The sequence below is a fragment of the Chiloscyllium punctatum genome, chromosome 20 (genome assembly GCF_047496795.1).
Source record: "Chiloscyllium punctatum isolate Juve2018m chromosome 20, sChiPun1.3, whole genome shotgun sequence".
In the NCBI taxonomy this organism is placed as follows: Eukaryota; Metazoa; Chordata; class Chondrichthyes; order Orectolobiformes; family Hemiscylliidae; genus Chiloscyllium; species Chiloscyllium punctatum.
In genome coordinates, this window is record NC_092758.1 from 85894449 (window position 1) to 85917146 (window position 22698).

General features: G+C 42.5%; 1 protein-coding gene across 1 annotated transcript in view; it reads right to left on the reverse strand.

Annotated features, from left to right (window-relative positions):
- Positions 1-298: 298 nt before the first annotated feature.
- The window catches only part of LOC140492237 (alpha-2Db adrenergic receptor-like), a 79419-nt gene continuing 57019 nt past the window's right edge, over positions 299-22698 (reverse strand). Inside the window, exons 2-3 of the mRNA XM_072591153.1 lie at positions 1658-1820; positions 299-382 (exon numbers count right to left, since the gene is read on the reverse strand). The gene's annotated coding sequence lies outside the window, so the exon portion shown is untranslated. The remainder of the gene's footprint in view (positions 383-1657; positions 1821-22698) is intronic.

A 22698-nucleotide genomic window follows, 5' to 3' on the forward strand; every position in this document is an offset into this window, starting at 1 on the left:
GAGGCAGAACTGGATGAAAGCCCAGGAAAGCAAGTGTCAAGCTGTTGCCTTCAGTTTGCCATGTTATTATGTCAGGAATTGGTACCATCGCATTTCTCAGGAAGAGAGAAATTTGGAGCTGCATAGAAATGAGGCAAGTTTGGCTAATAAAAATATGCAATTGCAATAACGTTATTCAAGATCATTAGCAAGATTCTGATCTTACCATTCAAGCCTTAAGGGAAAAATCGGCACTTATTTTCTTGACATCGAGATGCTGATTTTTTTTCTTGTTTTTGTCATATCTTCTCACATTTCTCACCATTGCCCACATTATTCAAGGGAGTGAATAATTCCATTTTGCAGCTCTTTAACATTTAGTCAACATATCTTTTTCTGAATTCTTTGGAAAAAGCAAAATAATCACAGAGCAATTGCAGACACGTCGCCTCTTTTCAACGCACAGACTATTTCTGTAAACGTTTGCAGACTGTTCTTGCACAAAGGTTTGCAGATGTAATTAAAAACTCACACTTCACTCAACTATCATGAAGTATCACCATCCAACGGAGGCCTAATGTTTAGGACAACATGTGTCTTTGAAGCACAAACATCAAACACAGAAATGGCAAATCAGTGGGAACATTTAATCATATTGTAATGAAATATTTATTTTGTTGAGCTTTAGACATAATAAATTTTAACTATGGTGACTTTATTTCAAACAACTTTTGAAAAAAAATGATTGGGGGATATATTATTCATCGAAGCTATAGCAGCCTTTTACTCTAAGAGATTCAATTATAACTCTTTATGCTTGGAATTTAAATCACTACTATAATTTTCCAAAAACGTTACTGAGAGCAGGAAGTGGAATTTGTGAAGACGAATTGTGGGAAAGACATTTTTAACCGGTGACTCCTCAATTTCCTAAGGAAGGTCACATCCACAGTTACAGTGATGTTGGATTAGAGAATTGGGGAAATAATTGCACCAGCAGGCACTGTCATAGTTAAGTTCTTGTTTTATACTGTTACATAAGACCATATTATTCATGGTAGTTAAGTGGCAATGTTTACAGTAATTTGGAAATGAGAAATAGGTAGTTTCTCTGCAGTTCAAGCTGCAGATCTATTAGATAGAAAGCGGAGGCATCCCGGAGTTACCACTGTTGGAGAGTGGACAGCTTGGATGGACAGTTTCCATTATTAATAGGAAAATTGATGCAAGACAGTGACAAAATGTGATAGCAAGAGCTATGTTTTAGAAGATAGGAATTTTCATATATATAGACAGATGCGTCTTGACAATCAATTTTCTTTTAATCAGTAATAACATGTAACAGCTCTGAAGGACATTTCCAGCTTGAATAAGTGGTTCCTGACATCATTTTCCATGATCATTACCATTCCTGTCCACCCACCTCACTGAGACAAACTTTGAGTAATGTACCGAGAACTCCTCCAGTGACTGCTGCCCTGACATTTAGAATCCTAGAATCCTTACAGTCTGGAAGCAGGCCATTCAGCCCTCATATCCACCCCATGCCTCCAAAGAGCATCCCACTCAGGCCCATTCACCTACCCTATCCCTGTAACTCTGCATTTCCCAAGGATAACCCACCTAGTCTGCACATCCCTCAATACTATGGGAAATTTCCCATGGCCAATCCACTTACCCTGCACATCTTTGGACTGTGGGACAAAGCCGGAGCACCTGGAGGAAACCTATGCACACACAGGGAGAATGTGCAAATTGCACACAGTCAGTCGCCTGAGGCTGGAATCGAACCCAGGTCCCTAGCGTTGTGAGGCATGTCAGGAGTCCTCTTCCTTTGATTCCTACAGGAAATGAGACAGAAGCTTAAATTACCAAAAAATGTTCAGTCAACATCTGGACAAGAAGCAAAGTGCTGCAGATGCTGGACATCTGAAATAAAAGCAGAAAGTGCTGGAGAAACTCAGCAAGTCCAGGAGCATCAATCGTAGAACAATCCTATCAGACTTGCAGTGTTAACTCCCTTTCTGTCTTTGCAGATGTTGCCTGATGTTCTCAGGTTCTCCAGCACTTTCTGATTTAGGCCTGAAGGAGAAGGTTTAACTAGTTTAACAACTACCTGATGAAGGAGCAATGCTTCGAAAGCTAGTGCCTCCACATAAACCTGTTGGACTATAACCTGGTGTTGTGCGATTTTTAACTGTGTCCACGCTAGTCCCACACCAGCATCTCCACATCATAACTAGTTGTGGGGAACTTTCACAAGACTGATTGCTATGTCTCACTTTTCCAGCAACTCTAACTCAAAATGAAGAGTTACCACATATCTTGCAGCTGCTCTTTTATTAATAGCCTGGCATAGCTTGGTGCTGATAACTCTTCTATCGTTGCTACATCTTTAGTGTTGCATCTTCAGTTAAGTCAAAACATAAACGTGGCCCAGTACCAAGTCTTGTACAGCGAGACAGTAGCCCTTAATGCAAATTCCTTAAAAGAATCACATCTTGGCTCAATCCCCTCCTCCCACCCTCTTAACACTGATTTGACAATGTCAACATTCCAATCAGTCATGAAGGGCAACATTCCTTCAATGAATAAGTAGAGCCAAAGTTGTAAATGAAAAGAAAATATTAAATGGTGTAAGTCATTCGGCAATCATGGCTGCATATGAAATGATTTTTCAATGAGCTAAGTTGTAAATTAACTATATATCAGTCTATATAGAAACTCATCTTTCTGTATCCATGATGACTTCACACTGGTACCTCTGTTCTTTTCATGGCCCCCCCTCCGACAGGCCAGTAGCAAAAGTTCTATTTGCATGTGAAATGGTGCATCCGCAGGCAATTATTTATACTCTGACACTTAGCAATTGGACTCAATCTGCTGAAAACCCTTGAAATGTCAGCAAGGAGTGTATGCCTTCAACATTTTAAAAAAAGCGATGAAAGAATTTGACAGACCAGGCAGAATCTGCTCACAAAGACCGTAATATAAAGGAGCAGAGTTAGACCACTCAGCCTATCGACACTGTTCCACCATTCGATCATGGCTGATATGTTTCTCAACCCCATCCTCTTGCTTTCTCCCCCTGACCCCTTGCAGGTATGTACAAAGTGCAGTAACACTGGTCCACCAACATGAAACTACCATATATCTTTCTTGTAAAGACACAGTTTCTACAAACAAAGAATTACTCGAAGCTGTTTGGGTCCTGCTCCTTGTGCCATTGCTATTAAGCTATTTTGATGAAATGTTACTCTAACTTGGGTTGTGGACTTGGTTGTCACATCAACATAAGCTGGAGCATCTAGGGACTGCTCTTTTAATATCTACATAACATGCCGGAATACTGAATGTCAAACTTTGCAACTCGATTCAATCATGTTGATCCTCAGTCAGTCCTATTCACAGTAATACATTTGTAACCTTGGCTTTTATATGACAGATCCCATTGGAGCTATTAGTTTCACTTTTGGCAACAGACACTCGGCACACAAAAATACATTTTCGCAGGCAGCTTGCAATTAAATGAAAGCTATTGATTTGGGACCACTTTATCTGTGATCTGGAGAAGACTCAGTACTTGTGAATAATTTAAAAAGGTTTGCAGCCATTATGTCCACAACAAATGGAATTTGCTACAGATTCATGAATTACGCCATTTTTTTTGTTGGCAGAGGAGTTAGGATTTTCTGCAAATAATGGGAAACAGTACTAACAGCAAGAGGTTTTCTTTCAATTAGCAAGTACTGGGAGATTTATTTTTGCACTGCCTCCGCATTCACTCTACTGTTTTAACAATCTTATGTGAAATTCTTTGGGATGCTGTTTCTAATTAAATGGTGCATATAAGGGAAGTTAGATAAACACACGAGAGAGAAAGTAATGAAAGCATCTGTTGATTTGACGGGTTTGTTCTACGCAGCTTCTCGGCAGCTTTGACCTCTTCAAAAATCAACATATCATGGTTCATTATTAAATTATGAGAGGCTACTGAAAAGGGAGCTATCTGCTGTCCTTTATGTGAAAACATGACTGCCTCAGTGATGATATGGAGGTGCTGGTGTTGGACTGGGGTGGACAAAGTTAAAAATCATGCAACATCAGTTTATAGTCCAACAGATTCATTTGGAAGCACTAGCTTTCAAAGTGCTGTTCCTTCATCAGTTGGTTGAGGAAAATACGATCATAAGATAATGAACTTATAGCTAAGGATTACAGTCTCATGGAATTAAAATGGTATATTGAACAAACCTGGATTGCTAAGTCTTTCATCTTTCATCTTTTAGGATTTACATGTTAACAAACCGAAACTTGCAATCCATTCTAAAAGGTGAAAACATAACAATCCAGGTTTGCTTAATATACCATCTCAGTGGCATGACACTGTAACCCTTTTGCTATAAATCTTGTGTCTTATGATCTTATACTCCACAACCACCTGATGAAGGAGCAGCTTCCAAATAAACCTGCTGGACTATAACCTGGTGTTGTGTGATTTGTAACTTTGCCTCAGTGATAGCATTCCCAACCAGAATGAGACAATCATGTATTTCAGCCTTCTCCAGGATCGTGTTCCCAAACACTCTGGTGCAGGACTGTGACAATGCTGCTGTGTGAGAGGTGTTGACTTTCTAACAATGCATTAAATGTGGCTTATATTTGACCTCTCACATAGGTAGAGTCAAACATCATGGAAACAGACCCTTTGGTCCAACAGTCAGACTATGTTTCCAAACTAAACTAGTCCCACCTGCCTGCATTTGGCCCATATCCCTTCAAACCTTTCCTATTCATGAACTTATCCAAATGTCTTTTAAATGTAATAACTATACATGCACCTGCCACTTCCTCTGGCAATTCATTCTATTCACGAACCTCTCTCTGCATAAAAAGGTTGCCCCCATGTCCTTTTTAAAACTTTCTCCTCTCACCTTAAAAAAAATGCCCCTTAGTTTTAAACACCCCACCCTAGAGAAAAGACGCTTGTCATTCATCTTATCTGTGCCCCTCATGATTTTAACCGAGAAATCCCATGGCATAATTACAATCAAAAGCAGCAGAGTCCTTCCATGTCCAGTCAAATACTAATCCCTCAATCAACGTTGCAAAGGGAAAAGCAGCATTGCCTGTCATACCCCTGTCACAGTTTGTGGGATCCTCCTGCATATAAATCCAAAAAGATTGGCAAATTCTGAGTTACTCACTATCACAGAAATGTACGTATTTCCAAACTGCAAGCACTTTGGCAGATCTTGAGGATTTGGAAGGCGCTTTGACCTTAGTTTTGCCCATTCTGTTAGCGATGATAGTGACACATTCTTGAAAGTGGGTGGGGTGTGGTGCTGGAAAAATACAATGGGACATCTCCACAAATCATTTCCCACCTCAGAAGGAATGTTCAGGATGATTAGGATACAGTAGTCAGCTACATGACCAGCCAATTAGGACAATTTTGGCTCCAGTTCAGAATGAGGCTCGGAATACCGCAGCGAGTAACTCACCTCCTGACTCCCCAAAGCCTGCCCACCTTCTACAATTCCCAAGTCAAGAGTGTGATGGAATACTCCCCCCTTGCTCAGGTGAATGCAGCTCCAACAGCACTCAAGAAACTTGTACCATCCAAGACAAAACAGCTTGCTTGATTGACAGCAAATCCACAAACGTTCACTCCTTGCACCACCGACGTTCAACTGCAGCAGTGTGTACTATCTACAAGATGCACTGCAGAAATTCAGCAGAGATGCTCAGACAGCACCTTCCAAGCCCTCAACCACTTCCATGTAGCAGGACAAGGGCAGCAGATATATGGGAACATAACCACTTTCAAGTTCCCCTCCAAGCTACTCACCATCCTGACTTGGAAATATATTCCCGTTCCTTCACTGTCGCTGGGTCAAAATCCTGGAATTCCCTCTCTAATGGGATTGTGGGTCAACCCACAACAGGTGGACTGCAGTGGTTCAAGAAGGCAGCTCACCCTCACCTTCTCAAGGGGCAACTAGGGACGGGCAATAAATGCTGATCCAGCCAACGATGCCCACATCCCACATTTGGATTTTAAAAAACTTACAAAACCAGGGCAGTTCCCTGTCATCACATCAGCAAACCCTCCTCCTTCCTCACCCTTACATCACACTGGCAGTTCCCTGGAGGCAGTGCTGATGAAGCATCGTTGACCAAAAACATGAACTCTCATTTTGTCCACAGATGCTGCCTGACCTACTGACTATTTCCAGTATTTTCTGTTTTCGTTTCGAACAATATACAATGGAAACTGCACCGGTCAGCTTTTGCCAATGCTTGAAACATTTGATCAGTTTAGACCATTTTCCATATTTGTTGAAGTCAAAATCTTGCACCTTAAATTCCTCCAAATTCACTGAATCTTTTAAGATCTAAAACACTCAGCATCCCAGTGTTGTGTTCAGAAGGAAACATTTGATCCTTGCATTTCATTTTCCTCAAAGTATGGAACTCTACACCAGAAAAATATATGAGTGAAATCTATCCCTTTGTGAAATCACAAGTGATTTCATAAGTATTCCCAAGTTGTATCATTTATTCAAATATAAAAGAGTTAATTTAAAATCTGTTACCGAGTGAATATGCAAGAAAAAACAAACAGGAACATGACATGATGGAGCTTTGAAACATACTGCTTGAGAATAATCTCAATAAACACAAATAAGAAGGAAAGGTCAGGTCAGTCGTTTGGAAACTGTAAGGACATTCCCTTCTCTATCATGAGAAAACCATCTTCTCTCACAATAAAATCAAAAAAACTGCTGATGCCAGAGACCAGCGATGACAAAACAGAAAGTGTCAGAAATTCAGCAAGTCTGGCAGCATCTGTGGAGAGGGAGGCAGAGGTAATGTTATGAGTCTGCTATGTTCTATTTCCCTTTTCCTCACAATATCTCAGAATTCATGTCTCCACATTTAGCTTGCACTGCTTCCATGGTGGCTCAGCAGTTAGCACTGTCCCACGGTACCAGGGACTAGTGTTCGATTCCAGCTTTGGGTGACTGTCTGTGTGGAATTTATACATTCTCCCCATGTCTATGTGGGTTTCCTTCCACAGTCCAAGGTTAGGTGGATTGTCCATGCTAAATTGCCAGTGATGTGCAGGCTAGGTGGACTAGCCATGAGAAATGTAGAGGATTGGGGGGTCAGTGAACTTGATGAGCTGAGTGTTCCATTTTCGCACTATAGGGATTCTATTCCTAACATTAAAAAAAACTTCAAAGCCAGATACTGTCGATTATAAAAGACTGTTGCACTATTTTGTTCCCCAGAATCACACATTTTTTTCATGATAATTTAAAGGCATTGTCTACTTCCCAACTGTTCTTCAGCCATCAAAGTGGGGTTTTTAGATTCCCTACAGTGTGGAAACAGACCCTTCAGCCCAACAAGTCCACACCAACCCTCCAAAGAGTAACCCACCCAGACCCATTTCCCTCTTACTCATGCACCTAACACTTTGGGCAATTTAGCATGGCCAATTCACCTGACTTGCACATCTTTGGACTATGGGAGGAAACTAGAGCACCCGGAGGAAATCCATGCAGACTCATGGGGAATGTGCAAACACCACACAGACAGTCACCCAAAGCTGGAATCGAACCTGGGACCCTGGCGTTGGTGAGGCAGCAGGCCACCCTGAGGTGGTGAGCATTTTGAGAATAACTGGCCCATTCAGTTAGCCAGAGGTTCATGTCAATTGCTTCTAAGTTCTCTTTACTTCTTGATCATTATCAACTCCCTGTAAAACCTATGCCTCTCCTTTCACATCCAAACCTACCCCCTTCACTGACATTAACCACTGGTCACCATTGTGTTAGGTACAGTTGTGTCAGATTACTTCTTGCCAACATGTGGGGACCTGTGCCTAAATTGGGAGAGTTGTCCATGGACTCATCAAACAACAGCCAGACATACTCACAGGATGGGATATTAACAATAATTGCCAAGACATCACCATTACCATCCCCTGGCTATGTGTCGTTCCACCAACAGGACGGACCCAGCAGGGGTGATAGTCAGTAGGTATCCTGTCAGGAGGGTGTTGCCCTCAGCATTGGGTCTGATCTCCATGAAGTCTCATGGCGTCAGGTCAAACTGGGAAAGGAAGCCTCCTGCTGATTATCATGTACCATTTCCCTCAGCCGATGAATCAACGTTCTCCCATGCTGAACACCACTTGGAAGAAGTAGTGAAGATGGAACGCATGCACAATGTGCTCTGGGTAGGGTGCGTCAATGTCCATCAGCCAAGACAGGCTCGGCGGCACCTCTACTGACTATAGGTTGAGTCTTGCGGGATATAGCTGCTAGACTGTCTCTGTGACAGATGGTGAGGGAAATATCAAGTGAGGAAACCATACTGCATGTATATCTATCCATGACTGCATTGACTCCATTGATATGAATGCCCAATTCATGGTCATTGTGGAAACAAAGACTCATCTTTGCACTGAAAATATGCAGCATCGTATTGCATGGCACTATTACCTTGCTAAACAGAGCAGAATCTGAGTGTGTTTAAAGATGGGGCATCCTGATGGCACTGTGAGCTCTATCCATTGCTGAGTTCTAAAGGCTGTAAAGTGCCCAGATATAAAGTTCCTCCAGCTCACTCACAGCTTTGTTGGAGTACCATAGCAAACCCAGGACAGAAATGTCAGCAGGAGGAAGTAAGGTGGTTCGCCAAAATGACAAGCAACTGGAAGGTCTCGGTAATTCTTTCAGACGGAGCAGAAGTGAGTTGCAAAGCAATCACTCAGTCTGCATATGACCCTGTCAGTATAAGGAAGACCACAAAAATAGCAACGATTGGTGCTGGGGCATGGGATCCAAGAGGCCAATAGAGTGATGATGAATGTGTCCGATAATGGGAATGTGAGGTCTCTAGAGAGAGAGGAATCAAGGCAATTGTGGGCCAATTGTTCTGAGGGATAATGTGCAAGTCAGAATCTAGTAACCTGTTGGAAGTTTATTTTTGTGCCTTGACATGGGTTTTGAGGCACACAGGGAGCATGGAGAGTGAAGGATGAGTGACTGAGGTCTTAATTGGTGCCAAACGTAGGATCTTCTGGAGAAATGCTGCACATTATTACTGTCCCCTTGTGTTAAATGTTGCAATTGTACCAGCTTCCACCACTTCCTCTGGCAGCTCAATCCATACATGCGCCACCCTCTGGACCTTTTTAAATCTTCCCACTCTCACCTCAAACACATGCACTCTAGTTTTGGACTCCTGTACCCTAGGGAAAAGACCTTGACTCTTCACCCTACCCATGCCCATCATGATTTGATAAACCTCTATAAGATCACCCTTCAGCCTCTGATGCTCAGGAAAAACAGCCCCAGCCTGTTCAGCCTCTCCCTATAGCTCAAACTCTCCAACCCTAACAGCATCCTTGTATCTTTTCAGATTTCACAACATCCTTCCCACAGCAGGCAGACCAGAACTGAATGCAGTATTCCAAAAGTGTCCTAACCAATGTCCTCTGATTGTAGGAACATGCTGGATGTGTGAAAGGAAGAACTTTATCTTTAAGGGCTACAGCAAGGATGGAAAACTCACTTGAACATGGATTTTCAGGAAAGGGAGAGGAGACCGTGGCCATGGATGCTCTTTGTACACATACTCCCCAAGTTGCCTCCTGCACTGACTTCCTTGGCCACTTCCATCCATGCCTGTTTGTAAAATACAATACAATGCAATTCAATACTGCACAGGAATAGGCCTTCCAGCCCACCAGGCCTGTGCCAATTCTTAATTCCTACTTAAACCCACTACTTATTGCATTTATTGTATGGTGGCTCAGTGGTTAACACTGCTGCCTCACAACACCAGGGACCTTGGTTCGATTCCAGCCTTGGGTGACTGTCTGTGTGGAGTTTTCACATTCTTCCTGTGTCTGTGTGGGTTTCCTCCTGGTTCTCTGGTTTCCTCCCACAATCCAAAGATATGCCAGTTATGTGAATTGGCCATGCTAAATTGCCCATGATATTCAGGGATGTGTAGGTTGGGTACATTAGTCAGGGTAGGGGAATGGGTCTAGATGAGTTACACTTCGGAGGGTTGGGCCAAAGAGCCTGTAGGGATTCTATGATTCTTATTGGCATTGCGTGGTTTCTATCCATATATTCACCTCCTGTCCATGTATCTATCAAGATACGTCTTAAACATTGCTAATGGGCTTGTTTCCCCCACCTCCACTGGCAGTGTGTTCTAGGTAGCCACCACCCTCTGTGTGAAGGATTTTCTCTGCACTTCCCTGCAAAACATTCCCCCACTCTCTCTGAGCCTGTGTCCTCTTTCCACTCTGGGAAAAAGCCTCTGACTATCCACCCTATCTATGCCTTTCATAATTTTGTAGACCTCTATCTTTCCAGTGAAAACAATCCGGGTTTATCCAACCTCTCCTCATAACTAAAACCTTTGAGACCTGGCAACATCCTGGTAAACCTTCACTGCATCTTCTCCAAAGAATCCATGTCCTACTGTAGTGTGACGACCAGAACTGCATGGAATATTCCAAATATGGCCTAAGAAAAGTTTTATACAGTTGTAACATGGCTTGTTTGATTGGGGAGGTTACTGCTTTCTCCCATCTTTTGGAAGGATTATGTCTTTGCATACCCTCGGATTCCCAACAGCCAGCTGAAGGTAAAAGGGAATAGCCTACCCACGGTCTCCTCTCCATTTCCTGAAAATCCATGTTCAAGTGAATGTTTTGAAGCCTTGCTATAGTCCTCAAAGGTAGAAGTTCTTCCTTTCACACTTCCTGCATGTTCCCATCTCCAGAGGACATTGGCTAGGCCACTTTTGGAATATTGTGTTAAACTCTGGTCTCCCTGCTATGGGAAGGATGTTATGAAACTTGAAAGGATTCAGAAAAGATTTACAAGGATCTCGCCAGGTTGGAGCGCTTGAGCTACAGGGAGAGGCTGAATAGGCTTGGATGGCTTTCCCTGGAATGTTGGAGGCTGAGGGGTGACCTTATAGAAGTTTACAACATCATGAGGGGCATGGATAGGGTGAATAGACAAGGTCTTTTCCCAAGGTATGGGAGTCCAAAACTAGAGGGCATAGGTTGAGGAGAGAGGGGAAAGATATAAAAGGGACCTAAGGGGCATCTTTTTCACACAGAGAGTGGTGCATGTATGGAATGAGCTGCCAGAGGAAGTAGTGGAGACTGATACAATGCAACATTTACAAGACATGTGGATGGATATATGAATAGAAAGGGTTTAGAGGGATATGGGCCAAGTGCTGGCAAATGGGACTAGAATAATTTAGGATATCTGGTCAGCAAGGACGAGTTGGACTGAAGAATCTATTTCCGTGCTGTACATCCCTATGACTTTATCTGTGTTTCAGAAACCTAAAGAATGACTGTGAATGCCATGATTGTGTTCATGAACTACATGAACACTAACAGAATCAACAGGCTGCTAACCCATCAACAATCCTGACATATTGACAGAAATTAACTGGCTAAAAAAAAGTCTTGTGAGTCATTTGAGAAACTTGGTAGTGAATCGTTAATTCATCCAATCTTTACCAATTCTCATTGTAAATAAGACAAAACCAAACCTACATAAATTTCATGTTTTCATTTCTTTAGGAACCTTGCTGAACATGCCTGGAAATGATCTGAATTTGTTGCATCTGAATGAATGGATTCTGTCTGATCGAGATGAGATTCTGTGATTTTTGAAGCTGCTCCTTTCCAAATTTCCAAAATTTTGCGTGACAAGATCAGGTATCACCAACTAAGCTGGTTTATTTCACAGCCAGCAAGTTGAACATGGGGCACACTGATCAAAAGGGATACCTTTTAATTTAACCGCTTTTACTTTGTAATTGGCAGAACCTTCTAATAGCACACCCTCTCCTTTCCTCAGGCTGAACTGCTCTTTTTTGGGATACCTTTCATTCTCAGTGAATTTTAACCTGAAACCTGAATATTTTTCCCTTTTGGTTTTAGTTTTTGTGCCATGACTGTCTCTCTTCTTCGTGTCTGTAACATTTATTCCTTCCTCTCATGTATTTCTCTTTTCTTCTCTCAATGCTTTCCTACTGGAAGCTAAAAATTCCAGTAGACTGACAACATAACCAGCTAACTTTCTTGTAGAATCCCTGCAGTGTGGAAACAGGCCATTCGGCCCATCAAGTCCACACCAACCCTCTGAAGACTAACCCACCCAGACACATTCCCCCTACCCTATATTTACCCCGGCCAATGCACCTAACCTGCACATCCCTGAACACTACGGGCAATTTAGCACAGCCAATCCATCCTAACCTGCACATCTTTGGATTGTGGGAGGAAACCGAAGCAAACCCATGCAAAACGGGGAGAATGTGCAAACTCCACACAGACAGTCAGCCAGGGCTGTATTCAAACCTGGGTCCCTGGTGCTGTGAGACAGCAGTGCTAACCACTGAGTCACTGTGCTGCCCCTTTTTTAAAGGGTAACCCACCCATAACCATTCCCCCAATTTGTTATCCTATATTTACCCCTAACCAATACACCTAACCTACACATCCCTAAACACAATGGGCAATTTAGCACTGCCAATCCACCGAACCCTGCACATCTTTACATTATGGGAGGAAACCGGAGCACCAGGAGTAAGCCCACATAAGCACAGGGAAACTGTGCAAACTCCACACAGACAGTCTCCTGAGGCTGGAATCAAACCCAGGTCCCCAGTGCTGTGAGGCAACAGTGCTAACCACTGAGCCACCGTGCCACCCGTAATTTAATGTTTAATATTTTAATATTACATTTTAATGCCATGCAATCCAACCAAGAATTTTTTTCCTTCAAGAAAAAAGGTGATCAAATTCCAAAAACAGGATGAGTCCCAATCTCATCTACATCTGAAGCCTTACAAGACAACAATGGCCAAAAGTGCTGTCTCTCTCATGTTAGCATTTAGAAACAATTTGTAATGACCCAATACTGCCTGAGGTGGAGAGGAAATTGACATGCATCATGCTCATTCTGCTATCTGTCATGAATCATAATCATTTTACTTCAAAATACAGAAATGCTGCAATAATGTTTTACAATAATTTATTGAAGAGAGGGGAATTCTGCCCAGAGGTAAAAGCAGCAATGAGTATGGATTGGTAGCAAAGACGGAAGGTTCTATTGATTGATGTGGGAAAGTTCTCCTAGTAATTTCCTTGATTAAATTCTGTTACTTCCTCCTCCTCTTGGGACCATTATACATTATTTCCTCGCATTTGTTAAGACATTTTAGCATTAGGCTGTCTCTGGTGATGTTTGAACTTCCATCTGCAATCAACATCCAGCAAATATTTCAGAATATAATTAAGTTGCAATGTTTTTAAAAGAGTTCTTGGGCTGTACTTGACAGTAGAAGTGTCTAACTTTTAGCACTTAACAAAGTGAGTCTAATAGAGTCATAGAGTCGTCGAGTAATACAGCATGGAAACAGGCCCTTCAGCCCAAACTGGTCCATACTGACCATGGTACCCACTCAGCCAGTTCCAATTAAACGCAGATGAATTGAATTGAATTGAATTTATTGTCACGTGTACCAAGGCACAGTGAAAAGCTTTGTCTTGCAGCTGCCTGAAGAAAAAGAGACGTTGTTGGGCCTCTGTAACCAGTGCGTTCACATGAACAATCCAAGAAAGCTTGTTGTGGATGACCACTCCCATTCTCCACTCATTCCACCTCTATGCTGTTAATGTAATGGGGGGGGGCATGAGTAACATCCCGCCAAAAGTCAGTAATGAGGTCCATATCCCTCTAAATCCTTCCCATCCATGTACCTATCCAAATGTTCTTTAAATGTTGCTTTTGTAACTACCTCAACAACTTTCTCTGGCAGAGATTAAACAAGTGGCAAAAGGTACAATGATTTTAGCATCTAGGATGAGTTGAACCTTTTGCCCTGCTGGGGATCAAGGATTGAATCTCACATTGTCTCCATCTCAAAAGCTATTGATGTCCATCTTGATAATTTTTTTTTATTTGTTCGTGGGATGTGTGTGCATATTGCTGGTATAACCAGTGTGGCCATATTCTTGATCAACTATACTTAGTGCACTTTATGAACTTTAATCATGCTCTAAAATAGAGATTGGCAGAACTTCTGCCCAGCAACAGTGAACGAGCAACAATTCAGTTCCAAGATGATGTGCCACTTTGGAAGGATAGTTTTGGCTGGTTTCGTTCCCTTGGGTGAGCTGTCCCGAGGCCATCAAGATTGTCAATTTAAAGGATGCTATCAAACGAGTAACAGTGCATCATGTTTGTTGAACACACTGGAAGCACTGTGATCAGATGGTGAAGAGGGTGGATATTTGTGGCGGCTATCGATCAACTGGGCTGCTTTACCCTGGATGGAAGTGATGTTTTTGAATGTTGGTGGAAAGGCCCTGACAATTGCCTGTTTCTTTCCCAAACTCCACTCAACTCCTGATGAAAGCATCATTGATACCATGGTCACCTCCACTCTCAACCATTCGAATGCTTTCTCAGCCAGCCAACATCAATGTGTATGAGCCCGAATCTCTTTTCCCATAAACCCTAGCCCCTCACAGCAGCACGGTGGCTCAGTGGTTAGCACTGCTGCCTCACAGCGCCAGGGACCTGGGTTTGATTCCAGCCTCAGGAATTTGCTGTGTGGAGTTTGCGCATTCTGCGTGAGTTTGCTCCAGTTTCTTTCCACAGTCCAAAGATGTGCAGGTCAGGTGAATTGGCCATGCTAAATTGCCTATAGTGTTAGGTGCATTAGTCAGGGGTATAGGTGGGGAATGGATCTGGGTGGGTTACTCTTCGGAGGGTCGGTATGGACTTAGTGGGCCGAAGGGCCTGATCCATACTGTAGGTAATCTAATCTAATTTAATCTTTCAGTCAGTTGATGTTCATTGGCTCCAGTCAACTTGTGCTTCAAATTTAAAATTCTCATATGTATGTTTAAATCCCTTCATTAATAGCCTCATCCATCCATTTCCCTATCTCCATAACGTCCTCTTTCTGAACAACCCTTCAAGAACTCTATTGTTTATATTTCTGTTCTATTGTGTAATCTTCACTTCCTTTACTTGACCATCAGTGCCTTGGCATTAATACCTCGGCATTAAACTCCAGAATTGTCTTTTTAATGCTTCCTGTTCTTCGCAGTCTATTCGATTTTAAGATTCTTCTCGAAATCTGACCAGGAGTAAGGAAATATTCAACAGGACTGGCAGGACTAGGGAGAGAATGAAGAAAAACAGGGTTAGCTTTTCAGGTTGAAGACTTGTCAATGAACACCAAGTATGTTATGGTTTTACCCAATAAAAATTACCCAATAAATTTGTAGAACGGGGTAGTCCAGAAAGAGGCCATTAAGCCTATTGGAGTTAGCTTTCTCGTAGAATCATAGAATCCCTTCAGTGTGGAAACAGGCCATTCGGCCCAACAAGTCCACACCAACCCTTCAAAGTGTTGCCCACCTAGACCCATTCGCCTACCCTATTACCCTACATTTACCCCTGACTGATGCACCTAAACTGCACATCCTTGAATACTACGGCCAATTTAGCATGGCCAATTCACCGGCATGCCTTTGGATTGTGGGAGGAAACTGGAGCACCTGGAGGAAGCCCACACAGACATGGGGACAATGCACAAACTCCACACAGACACACTTCTGATGGAAGTATCAATTAAATGCTACCCTGCTCTCTTCCATATACTTGCAATTAGTTTCTCCTCAAGCATTTATCCAACACTCTTTCAAATGTTACTATTGAATCTGCTCTCGCCAAAGTTTAAAGCGGTGCATTCTAGATTACAACTCCATCAGTTTTGTCAAATCACTGTTATGGACTACGCCAGACCCCTCAAAACATTTTTAAGCATATAGCCCAGACTGTAACTTTGCTATTTGTTTTAGCTTAGTGTAGAGTGGATATTCTTGGAGTAAATTAGCTGGTTCAACTGCCAAGTTTTGAACAAGCAAAATTTATTTACAAAATTATGGAATAAAACTAGGGGCGGCATGGTGGCTCAGTGGTTAGCACTGCTGCCTCATGGTCCCAGGTTCAATTCCAACCTCGGGTGACTGTCTGTGTGGAGTTTGCACATTCTCCCCGTGTCTGCGTGGGTTTCCTCCGGGTGCTCCAGTTTCCTCCCACACTCCAAAGATGTGCGGGTCAGGTCAATTGGCCATGCTAAATTGTCCAAGTGCTAGCTGCATTAGTCAGAGGGAAAGTGGCCCTGGATGGGTTACTCTTTGGAGAGTCGGTGTGGACTGGTTGGGCCGAAGGGCCTGTTTCCACACTGTAGGGAACCTAATCTAATCAAAACACAAAGAACAAAAAACAGAATACTGGATAATTTATCTTATCCAAACCTGACTTAATAATGCTGTTCTGAAAAACACTTGCAACAGTTCCAGTATGCACATCCTGTAGCATAAACAGCAAAAATGAAACAAACTCGAGCTTATAGGCTTGAGGTCAGAGAGCGAGATCAGCAGCCTGTTTCACACATCCCCTGCTGCAACTGAATTGACTAAAGTTCTGAACTGAATTTTAAAAAGCTCTAATCTAAACTAAGGCTAGCTATGCAGCCAGCTGGCCACTCCATTTTGATTATACCTTTTTTTAAAGACACGAAAGCTTTTGGCCTGGAACACTATCTATTAGGGGTTAACAAAGGGCTGCAGTAAAACCTTCAAACCCAGCCTAGTTGGACCCTGGCCACTTACCCCCCTCTCTGGAAAAAAATGACTCAAGAGTATAGTAACATTGCAAAAAGAACTAGCATTGTGACACCACTGAAGTGTCCAGTGAACTGAATGTAACTGAAATAACTCCACAAAGGCTGGTATTCCGTCACCAAGTCACCCTGTATTTACAGGTGTACAGTATACGCCACTGATCCAGCTCACTCAGAGCTGGCTCTGAGAGTGAATAGAATCCCTGACACACCTGTTTGGTTTCTTTTCCCTGTTGACACTCCTATTTCTTTTTTCTCTTTTTTCTTTTCTTTTTTTTTGAATATTCAATTAAATCTACCCAGCCCTCATTCCAATCACTACATTCGTCCTTCTTCCCAGGTCTGGGGGCCTATCCTTTTTCTTGGAGTTTCTCCTGGGACATTTTCACACCAGGTCTATTTCCTCCAACTCTGATTCGGATACAGGCGGTGTGTACCCGTCTCTTGCACCTGGTGCGTTTCAGAAGAAATTCCTCCTCTTCTTCAGGCAGTAATGGTGTCAAGGCTAAGACATCGGCTGCATCCATCTCAGACTCTGATGTTTCTTCAATGCTAGACCAAGGGGGAGGACTCAAGGTTTCTGACAGCCTTTCTGGCTGTTCTAAGGGGCTGGGTATGTTTTGCTCCTGCTCCGGTTGTGAGGTAGCAGCTATCATGTGAGTGAGTAGAATCTCTGAGATTCCTGTTTGTATCTATCAGCCAGGACTCCCTGCTAGACACTGGTTAATAGCCATAATTAAGGAACTCATAGTCAAACTGATCCGCCTGGCCAACCTTGTTCTAATTACTACATTAAGTGAGAGACCTGCTCAGCTTTGAGGTTACTCTTTCTTGGTCTTCCTCAGAGGTGAAGGTGATATTTGCTATAATTCAGGGTGTCGGTAGGGATCTAGTGGGTATCCAGGCGAGTGCTAATGTCTCTCTGTGTCCCTAAGGTTCTGCTGAACAGAAGTTAGGATGCAGATAACGGGGTTTTGGATGGGCTGCTGATGTTTCACTGTCAAGCTCTGTTTAAATTTTTAACAAGATGAGAGGTGACCTTACAGAAGTTTATAAAATCTTGAAGAGCATGGATATGGTGAATGGTCAAGCCCTTTTTCTCAGGGTAGGAGAGTGCAAATCCAGAGGGCATAGGTGCATGGTGAGGGGAAATATTTAAAAGGGAACTAAGAGGCGATGTTTTCATGCAGAGGATGGTGAGTATATGGAATGAGCTGCAAGAGGAATTGGTGGAGGCTGGTGCAATTACAACATTTAAAAGGCACCTGGATAAGTACATGAGGGATGTGGGATAAAATGCTGGAAATAGGAATAGATTAATTTAGGATATCTGGTCAGCATGGACGAGTTGGACTGAAGGGGCTGTTTCCATCTCTATGACTCTATGATTCCGATTACTCAGGGGTGAAATAACTCCACAGAGACCTGTATCCCGTCACCAAGTCACCCTTTATTTACACATGCGCAGTACATTACACTGACCCAGCTAGCTCAGAACCGGCCCTTAGACTGAGTAGAATCCCTGAAACTTCTGTTTATTTCTGTCAGCCAGGGCTCCCTGATTGGACCAGGTTAACAACTCCAGTCAGGGAACTCATATTCCATGAGGTCCACTTGGCTAACTTCATTGCAATCACGACACAAGGCTGAACAATGAACTATACAATACGTATGGGCATGCTGCCCCTCTGAAAGGGTATCCCACCTCTCTAAGTTACTCTGGTATGTTCAGACTTTCTACCAGGTCAAAAGTTCACATGCTGTATTTTGAACAGCACATTCAAGAAAATCATTATACCTCTATAAAATGGAAAAGTTGTCTCTATAAAACACAAATTTACAAAGTGGAAACTGGTATCATTCCCCATTACCCCAGCACGAATCCTGGATTAGGGACTCCACCACCATTCGTACACAGATTGGGAGGCTCACCTTCTATTCAAACATTTGTGTCCTTGTGTTGGTGACATTTTAGTAAATCCCCCTTAACAATTTCATATTTGCTTGTATTTTTTAATTCCCAGATTATGACATTACAGGGATATGTCATCTCATTATTTTGTTTGGAATTAAAGTTCATTGGCCACTCTTTCATTAAGATTGCATCCTTTTAAGGTCCAGAAGCAACATTCAAAAATAGACTGACCATTATCAGTGCAGAAAACTCAGTGTTCTCAATCAGTATGTGAAATTAGTACTGTGAAAGAAATAAGGAACACAAAAGATAAATGCCAATAAATTTCATGCTTAGTGATCTTTCCTCTTCATTCCAAAATGTCTTAGAATGTTAGTTTCTTATATTTGTTATTTTCATGTCCTTTTGGCTTTGTCCATGATTCAACATGATCCTTGTAACAATGTGCTTCATATGAGCATCACTTGCTTTATGAGCATGTTGATTCTTCTCATGGAATCATCGAGATGTACAACACAGAAACAGACCCTTCGGTCCAACTTGTCTATGCCACCAGACATTCTACATTAAACTAGTCCCATTTGCCAACAATTGGCCCATATTCCTCTAAACCCTTCCTAATCACATACCCTTACAGGTGCCACTAAAATGTTGTAATTGTACCAGCCTCCATCACTTCCTCTGGTAGCTCATTCCGTACACACATCACCCTCTGCGTGAAAAAGCTGCCCCCTTTAAATCTTTCCCCTCCTACCTTGAACCTATGCCTTCTAGTTTTGACCACCACCCTGTGAAAAACACTTGTCTATTTACCCTATCCACGCCCTTTGTGATTTTATAATTCTCAGTAAGGTCACCCCTCAGCCTATGATGCTCCAGCCCTAGCCTGGTCAACCTCTCCCTGTAGGTCAAACACTCCAACCCTGGCAATATTCTTTTCTAGAGTCTTTCAAGTTTCTCTTGGCATTGGGAATCGACAAAGGCACTCCTTGAGGCTGTTTCCTATTTGTTAACCTGCTACTCTGAGTCTCCAGCATCCCTCATCAGTCCCTGTCACAGAGTAGGTCTCTCTCACTCTCTTCAGTATTGTAACACATTTTATTTGACATTGTGCTATTACAGATTATTGACTGCAACTCTCTGGATAATGCCTTAGTCTTGGCTTCATCATCACTCTCTGTCCCTTTGCTTTGTTCTTCCGTCATACTCCTCTGATGTCAGAATAACTTCATGATTTACATAAACCTCATGAGCATATTCTAACATCTTGCATCTTTGATACATTTACAGTATTTTTACTGCACTGCCCTGTTCTGCACACAGACTCCACCAACACTTACCTTTATCCAGTGGTTCAAGAAATCCTATTTGGGCATTCAGCTGTTAATCCTACAATTTTTTCCTCTCGAGCCTTCATTTCTCCAATAGAGTCATAGTGCTGTACAGCACGGAGTCAGACCCTTCGATCCAACTCATCCATGCCGACCTGATATCCTAAATTAATCTAGCCCCATTTGCCAGCATTTGGCCCATCTCCCTCTAAACTTTCCTATTCACATGCCCATCCAAATGCCTATTAAATGCAGGAATTGTGCCAGCCTTCACCACTTCCTCTGACAGCCTGTTCCATACGTGCACCACTCTCTGCCTGAAAATGTTGCTCCTTAGGTCCCTTTTAACTCAATCCCCTCTCACCTTAAACCTTTAGTTTTGGAGTCCCCTACCCCAGGGAAAAGACTTTGCCTTTTCACTCTATCTATGATTTTATAAACCTCTATAACGTCACCTCTAAATCTCCAGGGAAAATACCTCCAGCCTGTTCAGCTTCTCCCTATAGCTCATAACCTCCAACCCCAGGGACATTCTCTTCTGAACCCTTTCAAGTTTAACAAAATCTTTTCTCTAGCAGGGAGACCAGAATCAAATGTAGTATTCCAAAGTGGTCAACCAATGTCCTGCACAGCCTCAACATCTATACACAGTGTACTGACTAATTAACTGATTCCTTTCCCTCTTTTCAGTTCTGAATAAGAGCATATACTACAAACATTAACTCACGGTTCTGTTTCATAAAAATTACTGAAGCTGATAGACTTGAAGCAAAATCCCAGAGTACCAGCAACTTCAATATTTGGAAAAAGCAAATTAAAAAATCGTAGTACTGATTCAGGTAGGTTGGCAAGAGTTAACAGCTGATGTAAGGCAATTCTTCAAGACAAGCATGTGATCAAGTTAGTATAAAAATTGGACATGATAAGAAGTGTGTCCACTCGCAATGACATTACAAACACGTTCCTAAAAGAAAGTGAAAGGCCAAATCATTCCATTAGTCAAAATCGTTGTGACATTTCTGGATAGATTTGCTTCACATAACTAGTGCTGGCATTAGTTTCAGTGCCTCAAGCTTCAATTTATTACTTTCCTTCTGGACATCTAATTTTAGGAGCATATTTAAGTCCTCCAATGAATCTTTAATATTGTGAAACCTTCCTTGGATGAAATGGCTTCACCTCATCCCTTTAAATCAGCCACATTCATCTCAAACCAATACATTGTGCGGCACTTTTCAAAGCCTCACTTTGTTGGTGGGGCCTGCATGTCGCAAGGTCATTCATCAGCACACCTTGGCCTGTGGTCCCACTAACATCGCTGAGTGGGAAACTGCAGACTCACTATTTGTGAATCAACACTTGGGATATGTGACTTCAGAAAGGGCTGCCTGTGATACCTAGGCAAAAGTGAGGACTGCAGATGCTGGAAATCAGAGTCTAGATTAGAGTGGTGCTGGAAAAGCACAGCAGGTCAGGCAGCATCCGAGGAGCAGGAAAATTGACGTTTCGGGCAAAAGCCCAAAAGGATTTCCTGATGAAGGGCTTTTGACCGAAACACTGATTTTCCTGCTCCTCGGATGCTGCCTGACCTGCTGTGCTTATCCAGTACCACTCTAATCTAGACTCTGCCTGTGATATCTATCTAATTCACACCCAACAAAATCAATAGGAATCACATCAACACTTCTCAATTATAAACCATCTATGCCGTATGTAACATTTTGTGAAATTAATTTCAATGTCTTCCTCAGAGCTATTCAGATGACTGGCATGGTGGCTTAGTGGCTAGCACTGCTGCCTCACAGCACCAAGGACCCAGGTTCAATTCCACTCTTGTGTGACTATCTCTGTGGAGTTGGTGCATTCTCCCCATGTCAGTGTGAGTTTGCTCCAGTTTCCTCCCATAGTCCAAAGATGTGCAAGTAAGGTGGATTGGCCATGGGAAATTGACCATAATATCTAGGGATGGGTAAGTGAGGTGGGTCAGCTATGGGAAATGCAGGTTTCCAGAGATATGTAAGTCTGAGTGGAATGATCTTCAGAGTGTCAGTAGGGATGCAATGGGTTGAATGGCCTGTTTCCACACTGTAGGGATTCTATTCTATCAAGTTATGTGCAGGTACATATGTATGAGCTCACAGACCCCAAAGATTCAATTGTATTGTAGTGGGATCACTCAAGGTCAGTTTACACTTCCGTAGACGTCATCAAAGAGATCCCATGGTACTGTTGTAACATCCCTGCCTCCAAGTTGAAGACTCATCCCAGAACATGATAGGCAAGGTCAGTCATTTCACAATGCAGTCAAACATCTTGAGTACCAATTTGGAAAGTCTTCAAACATCCAACAATTGCGGTTGCTAAAAGTGGGTGAGGTTTCCGGTCAGTCATCTGGTGGAAAGAAATTGGAGTCTCCACTATCACTATGACTCCAGACTGTGACACATTAAATCACCTATTGTCACAGCAATTCCGACCTCTTGGAGGCTTGGCTGTTTGACTGTACAATTCACATTGATGCTAAAAGCACAAGGTTCATTTCCCCTTTCTGACTGGCATGGATTTGCATTCTGGCCCTAGATTCGAGGGAAATCACCATGCTATAGGTGGGAATTGCCTGAGAGCAGAGATCTCAAGAAAAAAGTAAAGATTTCATGAAAATAACTAATAAAATGTACTTATGAAAGAATATAACAGACAATC